This window comes from Myodes glareolus, chromosome 7 (assembly GCF_982192425.1).
Source record: "Myodes glareolus chromosome 7, mMyoGla1.1, whole genome shotgun sequence".
In the NCBI taxonomy this organism is placed as follows: Eukaryota; Metazoa; Chordata; class Mammalia; order Rodentia; family Cricetidae; genus Myodes; species Myodes glareolus.
Window position 1 is genome coordinate 42,902,755 of NC_142032.1, and position 9,525 is coordinate 42,912,279.

The window sequence follows — 9,525 nt, forward strand, 5'->3', positions numbered from 1 at the left end:
CAAAGAAAAGAGCATCCTAGTCCTGCATGTGAGGCAGGGCTTTCCTCTCTCTGGAAGTTGGAAGGAGCTAAGCACCATTGCTGGGAGTCTGGTAGTGACCTGGTAGCAGGCTCAGGTTTCCTAGGAGAATGAAGGAAGTAAGAGTGTTGGGCTGTGCCCAACAAATCTTTGAACCAAACCAACATGGAGATAATCTAAGCATTCCCAGGTAAAAACATTGCAAATTAAGTCAATGTCTGACAAATTCCTAAAGCACACAAAGCCAAAATGAAAATGAACTTAGAGCTTTGTTTAGTGGATATTGAGGGTATATCACCTATGAATTGGGGGGGGTTCCACAAACAGATTAAATTCATGTCTAAAAGATATAAGAAAAATTTGCTTATTATGTAGATGAAGTTGTTACTGAGCTTCAATGCTTGAAGTGTAATGTGATGGCAGGATAAGAAAAATGGAGTAGGTCAATAAGTGCTGGCTCGCTTCAGTAGCCACCCAAAGCAAGAAATTCTAGAAACAATAGCAACCGAGTGCAGGACTTCTTTCTGGGCTTCCACTGCAGAGTGTCAGAAAAATATGCCATGAAGAAAAGTAAAATGCATGGTTTTATGCTGTTCATTATAACAATTTCATTCAACATGGTTCCGTTCCTCTGAAAATGAGGAAGGAAGATACTTTGAGGAAGACCTTGCTGACCAAGTAGAGAAAGAGATCATGGATGGAGGAATATGTCTGACATTGGTGTATTATGAGAAGAATATTGGCTTCACACACCAGTTTAAGGATAATGGAAACACTTTCTGCAAAGTCATCTGACACCTCAACAGAGTCCCACAGTTACACGCAGCTCTGTTCTTTTCCGAAGTGCCTCACAGGAATAAAAAGAGATGGTTCTGAAATAATGGCTACTGGTGCATCAGCTACTCTCTAAGGCACCATTCCTGTGGGCGTGGTCACCAACTACAAACACAGTCTGTGCTTCTTACTCCCTCGACAAGGCTGATAGTGCTGTGCCTATTTTAGACAAGGAAGCCACGATCTAGATGAGTTACAGAGCAGATCCCAAATAAGCTGAGGGCCGACAACTGACTCGATCCCAGAGGCTACTCTGCCCCACTCTCTGTCCCATGGCTTCCCATAAAATCTCAGTGCAATCTACTTATCAACATAGCTGCCTGCCTCAGTTTCTCATTTCCTTCTTATCTGTCCTAAGATAATCTTTTCACTATTTTCAGACAGTCGTGAAAGCTGCCCCATACATTATATGTATCTTTATTTAAAGTTAACAAACTAAAAATAAAATATGTGGACAATGGAATTGGTGAAAATGTTAGGTTTTTTTTTTCTTGATTTCTCTTGAACTTACTGGGGAAAAAATAGTCTGTAAAAATGTTCCCAATTTTCACTTTTTTCACTTTCCTTCTTTTTTAGCCTTGAACCCCACAGAGATGTATGTTTGTAATTTAAAAAAAATTACCTTCTGATACTAAGAACACAATGCCAAATATTGTCTGGAGCTGCTCAAAATAGAAGCTTAAAATGAAAACGGCTTTTACTACACCTGCAGCCTCAGTACTGTGACACATTGCTGTAGAAACTGTGCCAAATTTCAACTGAAATTCCTTTTTCTTTTCGTATGTTCTCTACATTGATCTTTCCTTCTATTAGTTTTGCTAGGAGTGACCAAATATATAACAATAGCCAGAGATATCGCATGCTTTTCATCCTTGTAGCTGAGCATTTGACTGTCCCAAGATAAATCTGTCTTTTACTAATGAAAAATTGATGCTTAGAGAGGTTTATCCATCTCGCCCGAGGCCATGCAGAGCCTGAAGTAGGACTACAAAGTTAATTGTGGAATCAGGAATTCTTTTGTCCCTGGAGTTTATGCTTAGGTATCTCAACTCTTCCTAGTAGTTTAAAAAGAGTCTTTTTATGGCACATTTCCTCAAAAGCCTCATACATTGTTGGAAAATTCTTGGGGGCAGGAAAAGTTCTCTTGGCTCATGGTAGCTAACAAACTGTTCCTAACATGGATGTTCGATTATTATAGAGGTTGTAATGTTTCTGTTCCTTCTTAGAATGTATTTAGAGGGACTTTTTAAAAGCACTTAAACTTCTACAAGATATCATAAATTAAAGCCATAAGTGAAGAAAAAAATGTCAGATGTACAGCTTAGATACACATTCTCTCCTGCTAAACACTCGCTGTAGGTTCCATATGGTCTTCTAAACCCACTAATAGCAAATTAGAAAGGAGGCTTTGAAAAGTTACCCCTTTGGGTCTCTCATAGCAGCTAACAGCTGCAGAAGATAAGGTGCATTCTTGATGTTACAGGTTCCTTCCAAAGGATACGGAGTAGGTGTTATACTACTGAGTCACTTCATTTGTCTTGTCTGGTGGTTTTCTGTCTTTGCTTTTAGGAGTTTGACATGTCAACTTGCTAATAAAATTTTAACACTCTAAATAGTTTCTCTAACACATGAGCATGAGATTAGCAACATCAAATCACATGAGTACCATCTTTCCTAGGATATACTAATTTGGTGACATCATGACTGCTACACTGTCTGGCCACTCCTTCTCATAATTTGTAGAATTTCACAGCTCTTGTCTACCCTTTCTTGCAAAATTTGGATTTCTGGACAGGTATTCTGTAGTCAGGAGAGAAGACAGTAGTGCCACCTGGTGCTCAAAGAGGTGAGATTTCATCTGCACCCATTGTCCCGACCTCCTACTCCACCTGGGACCACACACAAAATCATTTGAAAAAAGGATTTTGCTTATAGCTTCCTCACTCACCCTCCTCCCAGGATTCATCTGATCTTTTTTTTTTTATCAGTTTCTACATGTTAACAAGTCAAATGGTAGGAGGAAGGTCACATGATGTGAACAACCCCTCAATTCTGGCCAGAACCAAGTCCAATGATAAATAAAGAATCACCAAAGTAAAAATATTTATTGCATTTTTGGGCATTGAACATTGAAAGGATTCCAAATATCGAGGCCCAGGGAGGAAATAAGCACAGATGCCGCCATTTGGTGGGTTGTTGTTGTTGTACATTTTAGAGACAAAATACAGTAAATGTTTAACAGACATAGCTGCATTGCTATGTATCCCCTGACATATTGTGCTTGTCACTTTATTATTTAGCATTTATGTTGTATTTTAGCTGTCCTATATTATTTTTCACAGGCCTACCAAATAGACTAGTTTCAATCCTGTATAAAACCTCATCATAAGTTACTAGACATGTTAATGTTGCTCTTTCCCACTTGGAAAGTTCTTACAAAGAGAAGCTCCGTGCTTTACCCTGTGCTTTCTATGCACATTTACACAATGTCTGGTGATAACCCGGTGTGTACAAAGAAGGGAAAATGAGGTGGAAAGCAGAGGTCAGTCATGGAGCTTTCCACTCTAGGGGCAGTGACTCCGGATGTAAACAAAGACTGCCACAATGTGAGAGCTCCAATTTTGAAATATGAATGTGCCACAGCTACTGTGTGTGTGTGTGTGTGTGTGTATGTGTGTGTGTATGTGTGTGTGTGTGTGTGTGTGTGTGTGTGGTGTGTGTGTGTGTGTTGGGGGCATTGAAAGCATTCCAAATATTACAGTTAGGGTTAAAGTGATCACATAGTTGAATTGATATACGAGTTATACATGATATATAAGCTAGGGAGAGTGAGGGGAAACTTTTTGCAAATACGATAGCCAACAGAAGTTCTCATGGTCTGTCTCAGCTGCTCATGTGCACACTGCTTAGGGTTGAGCACTGAGTACCTGTCCAGTTCTGAAGACATGATCATTCCGTGTGTGTGTGTGTGTGTGTGTGTGTGTGTGATTATAAGCCATAAGTTAATAGTAAGCCAACTGTTTTGCTGATGCTTAATTAATGAAAGCACAAACTGCTCCAATATCTGGGGGTGGGGGGTGCTCTGTGGAACTCACTGAGCACTGGCTGTCGATCACTGCTGTGACATGAATATGGTCCTGCATGCTCTACTGATTGAGAATTGTAAGGGATTTGTACGGATGATGGTAGTTATTTATGATTTCAACTTTTCATCCTAAGTTCAGGATTTAAGATCCCAAGGACATGTAATTCAAATGCTTAAGTTGCTCTGGGGAAAGATTAAAGTGTGGCTTCTTGCTTCTTATATGTTTATCAGGAAGTGTCTGAGAAGGGAGATGCCTTCAAAGTCTGTCTTAAAAGTGACTAGAATTTGTCCAGAGTCATGAGAATAATAGCTCACTCTAAGAAAAGGATTTACAGAGCAATACACAGAGGCAGAAATGTACATCAATGTATAAAGGCAGAAATGTTTTGAATAATAGCATTTTCTAAATAGTCTAGGTGATTTGGTGTGGCCGAAGGTCAAGTTGCAGGCAGAGGAGCAGTGTTGGAGCTTTGCATATTACACATCAACACATCAGAGACAGTGTCCAAAAAGAAGCATCATTCTGATCCTGGAGCAATAAAAGGCTGTCCGGTGGCTGTACGAAGTGACCAAGCAGAAGCTGAGATAAATTTGGAAACTATCCCCAAGGTTCAGACAAGAAACAATGAAAGATTAAGCTAAGGCGCTGGCAGCGGGAGGAGATAGAGTGCAATTTTAAAGCGATGCTGAAGACAAAGATGACAGGCTTTGCTGACAGATTGGATGCAGAAGATGGCGTGATTCCCAATTCAAAGATATCTAAAAAGTTGATTTAGTCAAGCCTCAAAAAAGTGAGTATTTATAAATTTGCTCCAATTCATAAGAAGAGCTTAGGAAATAGACACACACTGATAAAAATCCAGTGACCATTTAATGACACAGATGAAAATGACTGCTACTGATTTTATGAACAGTTTTTTTTTATCAGACTCACTCTTACAAAACCAGCCCACATTTCTTATAAAAAAGATAATTCTTAAAATACCTCACTTATACCATAGGGCAAGATCCTAAGTAAGACTGTGTTTGAGGAATTGTGGTGTAGTTTAGAAATTAATGTATAGAAAATGACATCTATTGTGTTAACTATTTTTTAAATGACAACTGTAGAACATAAAAGTATATTTCTCTTTTTTCCTTATATATATCAACTTGACGAGACCACACCATTCTGACTTCTGGTCAAATTTTAATTTCAGGTATTTCTGTGAAAATCTCTTCATATGTTGTTGATGTTTAAATTAGCAAGCCAGGAATAAATAAAGTGAACAGATCTGTCTGTATTTTGGGTGGTTTCCAGTTGAAGACCATAATAGAAAATGGTGGGATTCCTTATGACTTGAACTGTGAGTCTGTCTCCAGCCTTTCAGGCCACCCTTTAAATATGCATTGTGTGTACATATGCCCATATATTTCTCTACAAAGCCCTGATTAGCTATTACAGTAGTCCTAATTGGGAAAATCCTTTCAAATTTAAAAAATATACTTTGAAATTTGAACCTGTTCAAATCTGGCTGTGGTAGTTTCTTTTTTAAAACACATCACTCTTTTTGACAATTCTTCAGGTTAAATGGTATATCCCACGATAAAGATGAGAAAGCAAGCAAACAAAGAGCACTTAAATTGCATTTGTACTTTGGAAATCGTGAGTTGGTTGACTCTAAACGACTCCCTTCCTTAGACTGCAGAGACTAAAGAAGGGGAAAAGCAAAACAAGATCAGATTAACTCCAAAGACCTATTGTAACATAATCTTCTGTGACTCAGTTTATCATTTTGGTTGAAAGTGATAGCTTCCAAAAGAAATAGAATGTCTACCAGATTTCCACAGCATTGTATATGTTAAAAGGCCTAGGACAGAACTATAAGATCATGTACTCTAACAAGAGGCCAGATAAACAAGGTTAAGGGTTGAATGAAAGGTGATGAGTAACTGAGCTTCATCAAGAAATAAGAAAAACTGAACATGAAGGTTAGGGCAGACAAGACGTGGAAGAGAGGAGAAATAGTAGGACTGAGAGGCCTAGAAATCTTCATATTGTAAACTGCCACTGCAACACTGAGAAAAACAAAAACAGAATTGGTCTGAAACTCAGAATTAAGCTATAAAGTGCTCTACATTACGGTCCCTTTCTATTTCTTCTAAGATTTGATGACCACATCTGGCCCTGTTTACAGGTCTTTGTCATGTGACAAAAGCAATCTACATGACTGGGAGACAAAAACTGTCTAAAAGTGGGTAAAGGCTCAGCTAGTCCTCACCCCCTGCCTTTTGATGGCACAGAGCCTGAGGGTCCAGTTTGTACTGACTTAGGACCAAGAGGAGCAACCGCCACCTGACTCAAGGCATGAGTCAAAGGAAGAATTTTGTTTGCAGGACAGAAAGATAGAGTGAGATAAAAAACTCTGTAGATCTCTGGGAAAATGGGTCAAATCCCAAATGCAAATGAAGACAGCACAGCTTTAGTTACAGTGTAAGGAATTATAAATAATGAAAGACTCTATAACTGGTGCTTAATCTTGAGTCCCACTAATCCTAAGCATGGCATGTGATGACTACACTTTCTGAAGTACTACGCAGCTCTGTAGAATCTACGTGAAGCCGCCTCCCTTCCTTTTTATTTTTATGTAGTTGACTATGAAAGTATTCTCTCTGCCAGTGTTCAAGACATTGTGCCTCTTCTCATACAGATTTTCTATGAAATAACTCTTCATCCTATGTAGTTATGCATACTTAAAATTCAATGATGCTATATATCACAAGGTAATCGTGAATATTACTCATTTCTAAAATTCACTGACTTGATATTATAGGCTATCCCACCATACCACCTAGTTTTGTGAGGACTACAGGAGAGAATACGGGTGAGTTTTGTAAATAGAGTAGAGAGATCACACCAGATGGATTAATCTCTGCTCTGATCCACTGAGGTTCTTCAAGATGCAATTTAGTTTACACCCTAAAGTCAAATAGCTATTAGTGTGATGTTTTATTTCTAGCTTTTTGAGAATTCTGCACACCGACTTTGATAGCCACTGCTCTAGTTTCTATTCTCCTCCATAGTAAATACTTCCTTTCCCTGACCTCATATCTTCTCCAGTACTTTTTCTCATTTGTTTTCTATTTGTTTATTTGCTTTGTTTATTAGATATTCTCAATTATTAAGATGGATGTTTAGAATAGTTTTAATTTGCATTTTTTCTGATGGCTAAGAATGTTGAGCATTTTTGAAAATGTATCTCTTAACTGTTTGTATTTCATCTTCTGAAAAGGCTCTGTTTATTTCTATGTCCTGTTTTCTCATTTCGTTAATTTTGTTTTGTATGTTTTTTTCTTGATGTTTAGGGGTTTTTTTTTAGTTCTTTGTATATTCTAGTTGATACCCTTCTATTAGTTGGGTACTTGGCAAAGATTTTTTTCCAATTCTGTAAGCAGCTTCATGGTAAAGGATTGTGTCCTTTACCAGATAGACACTTTTTAGTTTCATATGAACCCATTTGTCAGGTATTGGTCTTAATGTCTGCTAAATCTAACCTCTAGCTGAGGAACTATTGGTAATCTATAGATTCTGGGTCATGGATGGTTTTCTTGCTTTAGGAGTGTTGACCCTGGTTGGCCTAACAAACTCTAGTAGACTCTACTGAATAGCCATATACCTATTAATGTATAGGCAGCACAAGTAGGACTTGATAGCTTATAAATAAAAATGAGAACATGACTCATATTGCCTCTCTCCTCATATCGTCGCTGGTATGAAGACTATCCTGCTGCAGGGTCATGAACAACTGCAGAGGAGACTCCCTCTTCACCATGGCCTAAAAGCCTATCATCAATGTGTGGTACTATGTGAATGGCGAGGGACTGGGCACATGGGCTCTACTAGAGCTGTGTGGTATGTGGATGTAACATGAGGGCTTGCTTGTTGGGGTTTCTGTCCTGCCCAGTTCTCACAGCCGGTAGGTCCCAAAGAATTACACAGAAGTCTACATAAGTTATAAAATTGATTGGCCGATTAGCTCAGCTTCATATTAGCTCTTACAAATTACATAGCCCATTATTCTAGTATATGTTAGCCACATGTCTCAGTACCTTTTTCAGCAGGGCAGGTCACATCTTGCTTCTTAGGTAGTCTGGGCAGGAGTGTGGAAAGAGCTTCCTTCTTCCCAGAACACTCCTGTTCTCATTGCCCTGCCTCTACATCCTGTCTAGCTTTCCCGCCTATACTTCCTACCTGGCTACCAGCCTATCAGCATTTATTTAAAACATAATTGACAGAATACAGAATTGTCCCCCACCATGTGGATACTGACTGGGACATCAAGCATGCCCTTACTTGTTTAGCTAACAATAGCTGTGGTATCTGGGATTGTGAAACAAGGAAACAGCTGAATCTACTGAAGACCAACTTAGCCATCCACACCCACGGCTTCAACTGTGGAGGCAAGATCATTATGCTCTCCACAGACAAGCAGATGATCTGGCTTTGATTTAATGGATCCAAGCCAAATTGATAGCAATGAGTCCTCCATGAAGATCCCCTACAATGGAATCAATATCAAACATGTTGTTTGGGGACACCTGGGTATAGTGTATCATCACAGGCCATGACAGTAGAAAATTCAACCAGTATAGTGCCAAGTCTGGGGAGGTGTTAGTGAATGCTCAGGACCACTCCAGGCACATCATCAACATCCAGTTGTCTAGAGCCATGACCATCTTTCTCACCTCATCAAAGGACTACACAGCTAAGTTCATTGACTCCACAAATCTTAAACATAGAAGACTTTCCAAACACAATGCTCTTTCAACTCAGCTGCCTTCTCTATCAACTATGACCATGTGGTGCTAGGAGGTAGTCAGGAAGCCATGGACATAATCACAACCTCCACCAGGATTGGAAAGTTTGAAGCCAGATTCTTCGATTTGGCTTTTGCAGAGGAGTTTGAAAGAGTCAAGGGCCACTTTGGATGTGACGACAAGAGCCACAGCAGCAGTGGCAAAGACGGTGACGTACGCATCCTTTTCTTCGACCCGTAGAAGTAAGAAACTGAATTTCATCCACATAGGAGGCTGCTCAAGAGGGTTTTGAGACTCTAAGAAATTAATTAGTTTGTTAAAAATAAAAAAATGAGGACACAAAGTTGGGTTGGTATACTGGATCTGGCAGATGATCGGGGTTATAGGGATGAATGTGACAAAAATACAATGTCTGAAATTCTCCAAAATTTAATAGTAGTATTTTTTAAAAGAAATTGGGCCAACACAGATCCATAAGAGGCAAACATGAAAATCGTGATTTCTTGATTCTTTCAAAACTTCAGAAACTTTAGCTTCAGTGGACTGCACACTGCTCATTTGCCTCAATGACCCACTTTGCTTATTGAGTTAGTGCCTGAAAAGCTGTTTCAGTTTGTCTACTGCTCTGACCTCTGCTTAAACAACTCCCATTTTAGAAAACAGTCCGCCCCACAGGCAACCCCAGCTATTATTAGTCTCTTCAAATTGTTCAAAAGATTTTACTCATATTGAGTAAATCGGTTACCAATAAAATATAAATTGAATTCTAAAACTTCCATCTTTTCATCTGT

The 9,525-nt window shown here is 39.0% G+C and overlaps 1 pseudogene; it reads left to right on the plus strand.

Annotated features, from left to right (window-relative positions):
• Nucleotides 1-7,714: 7,714 nt before the first annotated feature.
• On the plus strand, nt 7,715-8,974 carry LOC125397463 (eukaryotic translation initiation factor 3 subunit I pseudogene; annotated as a pseudogene).
• Nucleotides 8,975-9,525: the final 551 nt, after the last annotated feature.